The sequence below is a fragment of the Bombus affinis genome, chromosome 4 (assembly GCF_024516045.1).
Source record: "Bombus affinis isolate iyBomAffi1 chromosome 4, iyBomAffi1.2, whole genome shotgun sequence".
In the NCBI taxonomy this organism is placed as follows: Eukaryota; Metazoa; Arthropoda; class Insecta; order Hymenoptera; family Apidae; genus Bombus; species Bombus affinis.
Genome location: NC_066347.1, coordinates 1,304,720 through 1,318,483, shown reverse-complemented (window position 1 = coordinate 1,318,483; position 13,764 = coordinate 1,304,720).

The window sequence follows — 13,764 nt, the reverse complement described above, 5'->3', positions numbered from 1 at the left end:
CCGTAAATATGGCAGGTTAATCACATGGTGCTTAACGCATTACGCGTGAAAAGTCCTGAAGATGTACATTCGCGATAGTATTAACATGTAAATTTCTCCCCGGAGGAACCAGTTCGACATAATCGTAGGCAAGAGTAAAATATTGATCGTTCTTAATTGTTGTTCATCGTTGGAAAACAAGTGTTTGATAATTAAATTAAAGTGGTGCTCGAAGCTTCTCGAGTTGTTCAGGAATCTCGAATCCAATAGCTTTGGAGAACAAGTATGATTTGAGAGTGACTGTCAGTCTTGTAACAGGAATAATATTTTAGATAGCAACTGGTATAAATAATTAAGAAGATATTTTTCTGTTTGTTTTTTTATCAAAGCAGTTTGGGTTTTTACGGTCTTTTTTATGGGGTTAGAGAAACAGGTTTACCGAATAATTAACGAGTATTATAATGGTCTGTAGTGTGTATATGTTGTTGTTATAATAGCCCCGTTTCGTGTTATCGTTTATTCGCACATAAAAGTACGTTTTTTTCAATCGATGTCGAGTATTTTTTTGGTTACAGCAATTTTTTAAACAGCAATTTTGAGCATAAGAATGAATAAATTAAAATCGATATATAAAAGAAAAGTCTTTAATAGAGAGTACTATTTTTAATTGTTTAATAAGATATATACTTTGTATATGTTCGAATCATTTCTTAAATTTATTAAACAACCAACAAAATCGATAGAATGCTTGCAATTAGTTTTTACATTTTATAAAAGGAATGAATATAAATGTATTTCGCAACAAATCATATGGCCACAACAAAAGAAACCCTTTAAAAGAAACTATGCAGCAACAAAAAAGTCAAAGCATCTCGCAGTAGCTTAGACAACATAAGGCCGACGAACGATTAATTTTCTCGTCGTTCTTCTTACTCGAACATTCTTCTCGATCTAATCTTTTACCAAATCCTTCAGAACACATGTATCCACATATTTATTCCTCTCTAATACGATCCTCAATAAAACACTAACAAGTCCGCGCAACAGATATCTGTCCCATAAATTCTGCACCGCAAAAAGCATCGACGCGTTTAGGAACCAGTATATCCAATTCCCCACAAACCTTAGAGTTTCTATAGCGAAGAGAATGCTACAGTATGTTGAAGGAAGATTTAAGCAATTAAAAAATATGATATAAACAACATAGAATCGACATAGAATTTATACATTTTGGTAAATGATACACGTAAGTTTGAAATTGTATTTTGCTTCCACATTAATTGCAAATTTTTGTTTCTTTGTTATTTCGATAATCGATTGTAGAACAGATTAATAGTGGAGATTATAAAAATTAATTCTAGAACTTACCGATTGAAATGTTGATAACTGATTATAAAACAAATTAATTAATAGCTGGTGTTGTTTACTATATTGGTCAAATGTTGAACATTTTCTTCCATAATCACAGTGCCATAAAACAGAATTTAAAATGGCAAAAAATTGCAGTTAACGTAATATCGACTCATAATTGGATAAAAATACTAAACTAGAAAATGCTATAAATTATTGGAACAACTGATCGCATAAAAAGTATTTATTTCTCTATAGTACATGGTGATTTTAGACTTCCTTTCAATTTTATCGAATTAATTAGAAAATAATTTATTAAGAAACCTAGCTATATTTTATATGCTAGGTTTCTTAATAAATTAATTAAGAAACCTAGCTATATTTTATATGCTAGGTTTCTTAATAAATTTTTTTATTGCTGCATTTTATATGCTAGCATCTAAAGAAAGGAAAAAGAAAATCAGATCTGGTAGCCGCGTTAAGACTACCTGGTATAAAAGAATATGATGACCAGAAGTTACTTCGATTGTTAGAAGTTTTTTACGACTTTCTAAAAGTCTGCTGCTATCGTTCATCAGTATGCATAGTAAAATAAGAACGATAGATCGATACAGTTACCGGATCGTACCGCAGGAGGCATCTCTTCTTATTATTTGTTTAAGTCTGGTTCACAGGAAGCATCTCGTAAATTTGATCCTGGTCGCTCTTTAAATAATCCTGTCACTTTTGCACAATAAACAAAGTTGGTTGCGCCTCTGCATGAGGTACAGGATTTCGATCAGGTTGAAATAGTAATGTATAAAAGCATCTTTAGAAAGACTGCTGGTCTGTTCCAGATCCAACGAATAGGGTGTCTGTGTGTTTCGACATTGTAAAAAATTGTTATACGTTAACAGCTTCGAAGAAGAAAATTCCAAACTTTTAGCAGAGTAATGACGAAATAAAGTTTGTGATATGGCAGTGCATATGGAGTTTGTTGAAGAAGGATATGAGCTATAATGGAGGCAAGAAGAGGAAACAAATTGTTTATTACTAAGATAATCTATTAGTTATATTTACTGGTAAACTTTGATAGATTTTACTTTGTCTAATATCTTTCACGATAAGATAATGCGAATGAAATAACACATTCATAGTAAAATAATGAGAAAATAACAGCTATGAGAAGCACTCAACTTACACTAAACATTAATATTTTAGTAATTAATAAACTTTGCTATTAGAATTTGACCGCATATTTCAATTTCATTAAAAAGAAAAAAGGAAAAATGTTGAAAGTTTTGAGCTATAATTTCGTAGCTCCATTTTCTTTCTTTATATAATTTTATTGTACGATCAGATACCTTTGAACGATTAATTTGATCGACATGTAAAAACCACCCTGTATATAGGAACGCAATGCGATCTATCCAAAGATGAACCTCTAAGGCCGAAAATGGGGCAAGGAATCGTTAAATTGGCTATCGTGGTGTCTGGACGTAAGATCATTAGAGATTCGGGCGGGCGAAGGGATTAGAGATGAGTCTGGTAGATACGACGAATCCGGACCAACCTATACATCAACGTGGTGACCAATTAGAAGCGGCGTTTCTTCGTTTCGCGGACGACAAAGGTTGTCTAACGAAAAGAACTACCGAAAACGAGGAAGAGGTCCTCGGGGTAGAAGAAACCCAGATGAATTCTATTGTTGCGATGGGACAAAGGAGATCAAAGGGCGCTGATCGAGAAAGCGATCTCGTTCCGATCAAAGTTTTGGTAGGAGGATTCGCGTACGAGATCGTTGATCCGTTACCCGTACCGATGCGAAAAGATTGAAATCCTTGTTTGACAATTGATATTTATAAAATGGTAGCAACTGCTTCTTTCTATTCGAACATGGACAAATAAATTATATTAATAGATCATAACCATAGGTATTAGATTCTCTGATTGAATTTCCGGTAGTGAATAAATCTTATCACCGTCAAAATCGGTAACAAATCACGCAACCCGATCGCACGGATTTTATGGATAACAATTAGGATCTAATATTCCGGCATATGATATCAGGGAGGAAACAATAGCTAAGCCCACATACTCGAGAAGACGAAAGACAATAACACGTTATAGAGACAGTGAATCGACACCTGACACTTGTTACGTTGGCGGCGAGAAACAATAGAGTTTGAGTGTACCTTTACGAAGGACAAGTATCAATGACGACTTATACTTGTCGATCACTTTTAAGGTCGAAGTTTACGTCAATCAGCTATTTGAGACGAGAAAGTGAAAAAAAATTGACGTGGAATTACCTGTACCATTCGATGTAAATTTAATGTCATTACTAGCACTAGGTGGAAAATCAAATGAATTTTGTTTGTGGCTGTAATAATCATTTCTATTTCAATTCTGTTGAAACAATGCTTTTCCAACATATATGTTATCCATCGAAATATTCGAATTAAATGTTCTGGAATATTTGACAAAATCGAAGATTTATCATCTTTCTTTTGTTCATAGAATTAAAAACATTTAATCGTTATTTCCTAACAGTTTGTGTAACTTAACATTACTTAAAAAGTAAACAATATTCAAATATCTTGACATATCTTGAAAAATGAGAAAATGTTAGATGTATCGTTCTAATTAATATTGAGGTTATTAGATGTATAAACAGAGAAACGCGCGGATAAATTGTAAGGTAGAAAATATATTTTAATACAGAAGTGTAATTACAAGTAGGAATAAAATTTGAGCTTGTTCGGATCCGCACGCTAGCAGTGTTACCCTATAACTGAAAACCCCGAAGCCAACATCGCCTGTCTACAGTTTATGGTCTGCCTTCGTCCCAGTCTTTTGTCTATACGCTGTCGATGGCTTCAGACGTACAGTTTTCTTACAAGTGGTGATCACTTCAACCCTCCCTAAAACTCTACATCCCTACAAACAATTATCTCTTAATATTTTTCTAACTTTTGTCATAATTATCTGAACCTTTCTATTTCTATTCTATCAATGCCTTCACAAATACATTTGCCAGCCGCCTTTCTCTTTTCCATTCAAATTAATTTATTACTAAAAAACAAACTACGAGATGACTAAACAGATCATGTAGAGTTTTTTTTTTTTTTTTTTTTTTTTTAGAAGTGACACCACTTCGACAATTAAGAAATTCAAAAATCATAATAATAGGAAACTATTTGAACCGAAAAATGCGTTAAATCTCAAACCATCCATTCGTCTATCGAGATTCACAAGAGTCGATCTCTCGATTCGAGAATATTTCGATTCCAATATAGCAATCAACACTTGGAAAAATCACAATAATAAAAAACTACGTGAACCATATAATCTGATAGATTCCAAACAGTCCATTCATCCATCAAGACTCGCAAGAATCAATCTCTCGATTTACCTGGAGAAAGGAATCTCCGGCGGAGTGAAACGTTGGCCGATTCCGTGACACGTTCGACCACAAAAACGTGCGAGCCAGAGCATCATCCGTACGAGTGAATTCACCTGCGGGGCGAGACCGGTTGGACAGCGTGAGTTTTCCCTCGTGCGATGCGATGCTCGCGTCTAGCTGCGTGCACGCACTCCGCACTCGTGCCACGACGAAGCGCGTGCGCGCACAGTGCGCGTCAATGTGCGCGCAAATGTCCGTTCGCCAGTGTGCGGTCTACGGTGGCCTTGGCTCAATGTCGCATACTTGGCGGGCTAGACCGCGACGCAACGTGCACGTGTTGCACGCACCCTTCACACGCATTGACCTTTCGCGCGCGTGTGCACGTTGCCTTTTGTCGCGTGCGTAATAGCCGCGCGTTGGGATGCCACGTTGGTGCACTAGGGTCACGAGGTCAGTAAACACGCATCGAGCGTCAAGCGTACTCGTTGAAGAAGCGCGTTCGAAACATTCCTTCGTTTAGTTTCATTTTGGCGTGGGCCAAAGTCGATTGGCGCGTTAGAGAATTGCGAAACGAGCTGATTATCTTTTATCGTTTTAGTTTTTTAATGGATCTCTCGTTTTTTTCGTTTTGCTATTACGGGAAATATTAAAAATGTGTGTTTTCATGTACAGGAAGAAGGTGTCGGGAAATGTTAATTTAATTAATTTTATTTTGACCTGGGTTAGATCGATTGCCACGTAATAGGATTGTAGTAGAGGTTTGATTATTCTGCGTTCCTTTGGATTTTTAAACACGTTCCTTTGTTTCTTAAAAATTATTTTAATATATAAATATATCAAAGAAGAAAATATTAGAAAGTGTATAGTCGTCCGTTTAAATTCATTTTGGCGTGGTTTGGATCGAATAGTTCGTAAGAATTTCGCATGAAAAATGTCTTATATACATACGCAAAAAGTATGCCAAAAAGATACCGAATGTGTTTATATTTCATTGTCGATGGCGTTCGATAGGTTCGATTTATTATTTTGTGTTTCTCGAAATGTCTATTATTATTTCTAGCTAAAAAATTCGGTTTCTTAAACGTGATATATATTTCCTAGCTTTTGTTCTGTCATGCCTTTTATGGCGGCTAAATATTTGGCATTTTTTTGTTGCACCGATTGAACCAGATATAAATCAGTTCGAGATGATTGCGATCTCGCCCCCTGCAACTATCAAATGATAGGCCTGGAAACGAGGCGTACGCGTGAAACGTCGACTTACAATTGCAGGTGAATGGAAATGAAACTGGAGTAGGGATATTCGTACCTCTGCTATGAATGCAGACACGGAGAATTTTTTCTTAACTGTAGCAAACATGGTAACGTGTAAAGTTTCTAAAAATAGTTTCATAGTCATTGAGTCACCATATATTGATTTCGAATCGAAATAATGTGAACACTCATTGGAGTTGTATTTACACTATGTATGAATTATGTATCGTACACACATATGTAGATATATGTAGGATACTATTGATAATTAATTTGAGAACTAGGTCCATTTTCTCTAGGTTGGTCAGAAAGCTTCAAATTGAAATTTTTTTTAGCTCTTATCAATCTTGTTTCGGTATTTCAGATTTTACATCGCAATATCACGTTATCCTTAAACACAGACAAAAACGTTTTTAATATTCCGAAAGAAAACGTATACCAACAACGATTCTTTCATATTTTCCTCTAATACGGCAAATATTCGTAACGAAAGCAAAACACGTTTAGATCGAAAATTATTCAACGAATCTAACAGGACTTTGATCGAGGATTTCTTAATGCGAAATTCTCAAGTATCAGAGGTTCTCGATTTTGTACACCAGCAAAATTCCAACCTGTGGAATTACGTCACCTCGCTATGTACAACGAATCCCAAAACGTGAGAAACGCTATTGTCGGTAAACCATGTTAATCGACAAACGATATATCGTTCATAGTCTTCCACGTTTGTGTCTTTCTCTTTTGTCCGCACAATGACGACGATAGATTCGCAGGAAGCAGGGTACAAAATATAGTTGATCATTTTCGATCGCGAAACGATCTCAGCATTATCCTCACTCGTGACAAGCCGCGAATGTGGCAATAATTCCGGCTGAACCCCAACTTCCCTCCTGACGGATGAACTGGTTCACTTGTCTTCGAGCTGTTGGGTGTTGTAACGGCTTCTCACGATCGTGGATCCGGAGCTCGAGGAATTTTAGTCGGGTTTACCGCTGGTTATGTTGGAAGGGAAAGGGAGAGTGGGAGTAAAGAGAAGGGACGTGGATTTAGCAATGATTTTGGTTAGATTTATTTCGGATTGGCTTAGGTTTAGGATTATTAATTTCTCATATTTCATGCTCATTTAGGCTACATTTGGATGTAGTTTAGTTTTGGCAATGGTTTCAGTTGCTTCGATTTTGATTTGAATTTGTGAGTATTTCAAGTGTATTAATTAATCAGCTTGGTTTTTGATTATTGGTTTAGATTAGACGATTTTGAATAGACTCGGGTAAATTTAGGTTTCACAGTGATTTTAGTTACGTTAATTTCAGATTGAGCTTGATATGGTTTTATCGAATTTTAATATTTCAAGCCAACTTGAGTTACATATGGATTAAATTTCGATTCGGCAATGATTTTGGTTATGTTAATGGTAATAATATCGTGTATGTACGATTCAATATTTCAAATCGTCATCTCTGGCGTCACTTTAGATAAAAGTAGTCCAAACCTGGAACAAGTAACCCACGCCCGGAATATGAGAGACCGTTTCTCCGACGATCGAGTTAACTTTCTTAGAACTAGGAAGCTTACTGGAATCAGCGTGAGGTTAATTGAATAGAGAAAAGAAGGAACGAATGACGCGAGCGATGACGCGAGTATCGACTTGCGTGAGAACAGCCTGACGAACGATTCGCATTAAACTGCCCACGCGATGCGTTTGTATTATCGCTTCACTTAATGCAGGTGCCGCGACTTCCATCTGAGAACGAGAGATCTCGTGGAAAAACAGCTAGAATCCGGCGGAAGTTATGCAACCGAGCGCCGATCATCGAGAAGTTAAACGATGACGAGCGTGTACACCGCGTCGATTGGCGCCAGCGAAGTGAAAGTCGGTTTTACCATCCTTCTCTCGATTCTCCGGCTACCCCGTTTCTTTTTTTGCGTTCGCCAACTGCGTGCGAACGAACGGTGCCGCGTAGGCTGACAATAGTTACGATGAAAGAGATAGGCTTCGCGAATGCACGGGAAACCTTCGAAAAGCGAAACAGGTAGAACCGTTGTAAGGAAGTCCGGTGACAAGTATCGTGCTGTGTGAAAATTGGAGCGTGGTGTTTTTGTTCAACGTCGGCAGATAACTTACGAGATAGAAACGGTTGGCAATATTGAGTGTAGGATGTAGGGACCGAATATGGTTAGAGTGACAAGAAGAATTTAGCGAGGTGCTGATTTTGTGATAGTGGGTGTTTCATTCTTGTAAAGAAATAAATGTCGTAATAAATCTTTGATCCTTGGATCGGAGATTTTATTCCATCTCGAATGGTCTTTTTTCTTATTTGTATATTTTATTTTCGTGTTTTATACTTTTGACGAAATGTATTGACAAATACCATGATGTAACTATCCACACTCGTAATATTTAGATTCTTACGTATTGTGGTTAGTATAATAAGGAATTACGTATGTCATACGAGTACCTCGAATCGTACTGAGAAACAATTTACTTCTTGCTCCCCCGAAAAGGATAGATTGCATATTTACTGAAAAGAAAGAAAAGTGGGAAAAACATAATTCTTGTTTTATAACTATAGAACCGGTATAACAGGATATTTTATTATGCAAAACTTGGATTCAGCAGGCCATAAAATAAAATTATAACAATAATTTAGTAACGTATGTGTCATCCTCTATTTCCAATAAGTTTAACTGCTCGGTTTTGCATACTCCTAATCAGATCTTGCTGTATCGTATCCTGTACCCTGTACCTATATAAGGATCGAACGTTTTAGGATGATTTTACAGTTATCAGGTATAGCGTACATTTTAAACACGCGTGTAGTTTCGATTATTTCGTACAGTTAACTGCTAAACATATTCAAGCCATACAAAAGTAGGCACTAATTTCTATGCTAAATAAATAAAAAGACTAATAAAATTTTAAGATAAAGTCTAGCTGCTACTGGCGATTCATCAACGTTATCTTCACTAATTCATTAATCAAAAAGTACGCAGCTACTTAGGGCGATCGAGTGCCAAAGACATATCTCGTTTCGACCTCTCCCGGAACATCCCCGAGAGAAGATAAAGAATTACCATTCTATATCCATCAGACTTCGTTACAACACCAACAGCGTTACCTTGAGAGTAACATTATCTTGGCAAATTTATTGCCGTCCATAGCTAGTCGAGTCCTCTAATTAATTCATAGAACGCCAGAGAGCGAATTCCAAGTTTCCCAATATCCGCTGGAATGTTTCAACTTCGCTCAGTCAAAGCTTCTCTGTTCGAAATCACACAGTTGGAGGATGGTAAGTGAGTCGCGAGCCAGGTTGCACAACGTCTCTCTTTTCTGCCTCTTTCTCGCGCCATCCTCTTTTCTCTGTCATCCTAGCTCAAGTTTTTCTTCGTCTCGGATCGTCGCGAAGAAGACGACGACGAAGAAGAAGAACAAAAACAAGAACAAGAAAAAGAAAAAAGAAGAGGACGCTACGGGATGCAGCACTGCCGTCTAATGAATAGTTGGGTCAGACTGCCGGCTGGGTAAATGCTGAGAATTAACCGCCTCCTTCTTGACATTTCGCTCGGAAGAGAATCTTCTCGAGCGTTGGCCAGCCACGGTCCAGACAAAGAGACACGCTCTCTTCTTCTCGCTTCTCTATCACGAGCCATTAGATGGTGGACCGCGATAGCGGAGACAAAGTGTGCAGACCGAGTAGAAAATGGACGAAGGATTAGTTCAGGGACACGGCTAATTACCCAAAACTCTCCACCATATAATGGATGAAATTCGTGGCAATGTGCACGCGATACGCAGACTGGTTCCCTTAAAAGCGGTCTGCGTACCCCACGCTCGTGCTGCCCTCTAATTCGAGGAATTCTCGTTTGGAGAAAAGGAAAGCGGTGATCAAGTTGGCACGCTGCTAGCTTCGTAGCGGCGAGAAACCTTATCTTCTGCCGAGTTCGCCTTTCGGCTTTTCATGAGCTAGCAGGATGTCTGTTGTGCCGTGTTCGCGAAACTCAGCCGCCGTGATTTAATGCTATATTGAGACTTCGAATTAGCATAGTCGACCAGAGAGCAGAAAAAAATGAAAGAGCCGGGGCCAAACGCGATCGTGATCTAATGTCGTTGGCATTTCGCGCAGAAATTTGGTTTCATGATCATTTTGGAGACGAGAAGGTGCCACAGAGGCGAGGTCGTTGATTTCAGTCAAAGTTTTTTTCTTCGGGGAATTTGAAGAAAAAACAAGAGACGCTTGTTGGATTAAGAGTCTTTTTGATGGAGGCGTTTAATGGACCTCGTTGTAGAGAACGTTTAACTAAACGTATCCTATGGCATACGTATACCGTTTAAGAGTTTCTTAGAATCTATGATTTCGCAAATTAATTCCTGACGTGAATTTTCTTCAAGTTTGATAGAAGTAATGTAATTGTGGGTATCTGATATTGCTGATTGTTTTTTAATTTGAATCTAATGTAATCTATGTAGTCAGTTTCATTACTTGTAATTGGCTTAAATGGCATGTTTACACACACATATATATCACCTCTTTGTAATAGGTGTATATGTAATATTATATCTGATACGTATTTAATATTTCGTATTATGCGGATAACTGTTCAAATTATTATATATAATTATACATTTTTTCATTGATATCACGTAACGATCTATTAAATATATTTTTTTCATTTTTGTTTCAGGTATGTCGAACAAAACAACTCGTAATCGACCCGAGAAAAAATTGGTATTGGATATATAATTTAAACCACGTTATACAAACATTAGTAAATTTGGACTTTGTTTGAGATTCACAAGATAGTATGTATAAAATTGTCTGCAAAATACAGAACACCTGTTAACGTTAAACATAATGTTTATTAAAAGAGATTTAATTATTCCACCATTATTCATTCTATTCTTCATAAAATTAAGATTTAATAAAATAAAAAATTAAATACAATTCTTTTATACCAACAAACTGTTTACCCTATGTGTGCGCAAAATTTATTACAAAGAAATTATTACCAGAAACTATTTCATTAGAAAAATAATCATAAAGCTAATCATAGTATGCCAAAGCAAACTACATGTATTATTAAATAATGTACCAATGCTTTAAAAATGCTATATCATATTTACGTTGTAAATTCTCGATAAATTTTTCTGCAAAGTTTCCAAACAACCCTGATACAACATAACAATACTAAGAGTCCGACGATTTATGGTCGGCAATGTACGTTATAATGCTACGCTACTTTGTCCCAACGTTCGTTACGTTAAGTTATTTCAGCGGCCGCCTAATCGCGGTCTAAGAGCTAAAAGAAACATCCTGTAAAACACTATACATATCTACTGTTATATACCGCCGTACCGCATACATACCTTGATACCAATTGACATTCCGCACCATGTTAATTATCCGTTGTATACGCAAAGTTACTACATTATTCAGGAGATAAGAATATAGGTGTAAACGACTTGCGTATCGGAAGCCATAACTCGGCCAACATAGCCAGTCATAATCATTCGACTTGCAGCTGTGGCGAATTCCGCTCGAGATAGTGTCGCGAAAGCACGCGGATAATTCGTGCGTTGGACGATCGATAAAAATGAGAAAACGTCGATCGTAGCTTGGTCGGGTATTTTGAAGCAGGGAAAAGGCGGTCGTTACAATCAAATGGCGGGCCCTCGATCGATCAGTCGAATAACACAAACCGATACAGGGTAACGAAAAGAAACGCATCCCACACACGCCGCGTGCCGTTAACCTTCCCTTTTTCTTTTTTTTCTTTTTTTTTTTTATTCGAATAAAGACTTCGTGTTACGCCGACCGACGTTTTGCAATTCCAGCCGACTCCCCGTGGTCGAATCGATCGGGTGAAAGCGCCGGTTTCTTGCTGGATAATTCGATCGACGCTCGTTTATGATGGAGTTAACGACGAGGAGGGTATGGAGCACATGCTCTGTGTTCCATTTAGGAATTTTTGTTTGCCGGGAATAATTTAATTTTCTACAACGTATTAGATATTAGATAGATATTACATTCTTATGCGTTTGTCAGTAAACTGCTGGCTATCCGAATGAGACTATGATTATAGTGGATGGGTGTTCTCACGAATACGGATGAGTCAGAGCAATTGAATATGAGCGAACGCATTTCAATTTTCGGAGATTTCATTCGTCAGAACAAACATCTATTATGACCATAGCCTGAAGTGAGACACGGTTTTGCTATTGTCTGACAAATCGGTAATATACCATTGTAAGTGTCGATATGTTATTGTAATGCCGTTGAAAAATACGAGATTGCTTGCTTCTTTTTGGCAAAATGTAATTTAGGTACAAGATTACGTTACGTTACAATATAGGGTATTTTTAAAATTATTATGAGATATTATATAATATCTCATAATCGCGTAGAATTAGTCGTATTTTAATTTTATAATTCTACGTTTTAATAAAATCACTAGTATTAGTGAAATACTAAATGCTATCAAGATTTGTTCCATACAAATGTGATAATTTTTGTTTCTAAATGTGTCTTGGAGATTGCTATCCACATTTTTTTATGATTTTATGAACCTATTCATAATTGAATTGCTATCATACCTCAGTATTAATTTCGTTATTCTGATATTACGTTAGAAAAGAAACGAACTGGTACTTCTAGATTTGCAGCTTGTAAAAAGCTTTCCTTGCTTCTACTACTATTTATGCGTGCATGTATATTGCACAAGTTCTGCTTCTTTATCATGATTTAACGGTTACAAACCCTCTTTTTTCTCCCTCACGTATTAAAATATTCATCACGATCGAATTTAATTACTAATTTATATCTAGCAATGAATATTTGCTATTTCCCTGTTGCATAAATTTTTTATTCGAGTCAAGTTGAAAAAGTACGCGGTTATGGAGGGTTGAGAACGAGCGTGTACAAGCATACCAACTTATATACACGAATGATATATACGTACAGAGCGAACAAGCGGGTAAATAGCGCGAGTCGAAGCAGGATAAAGGGATGAAAGATGGCGTTAAAGGAGAGGCGGAAGGCGACTGTGGCCCTCCGGTGGTGCGGCAACGCTAATTAAAACGTCTATGCAAATTTCTCTAATTGATGAGTCCGCCTCTATAAATCGCCAGTCGACTGCAATTAATGCCTTATAAAATTCCGGGCGACGCGACGATACGTGCTGTTCCGCCACGAATCATGTGTGCAACTGCGCCATCTCCGTAACGAGATTAACGCCAGCATCATGTTCTGAAGGATCATAGACGGTAGAAGTCGATAAACCATTTTTAATCTCCTTTCACAATTCTTTCCTTTTTATCGTTTTTATTTGTGTTTTGTGTTTCGTTGTTATATTCGTGTGATTTTACTTCGAGATGCTAGTGAATTGTGAATTATCATATGTAATCACACATCTATCATTTCAGGCGTCATTTTCTTCGTTTTCTTCGTTGGTTATCGATTGATTCGATCATTAGTTGCTGAATTAATTATCAGCTCGTTGAAGAACGTAGCTGAATAGAAAATCAAGCTGGTCATCAAATATAGTAAATAACATTGCGTGTCTTAAATGTCATTACACGTAACGCAATTATTCGTATTAATTTCATACGAAGCATCTAGAATTCTTAATAATTAATAAAGAGATGCAAGTGATATTTGTGAAGTTTTTGAGTCGATAGTAGAAATGTTTAATCAAATCATTGGAACCATGTCGTTATAAATAATTTAAATAACTCCAAGTTGCATAAAATAGTACGATCTAGTTGTTATAACGATTAATTACTAAGCAAAGTATCTAAA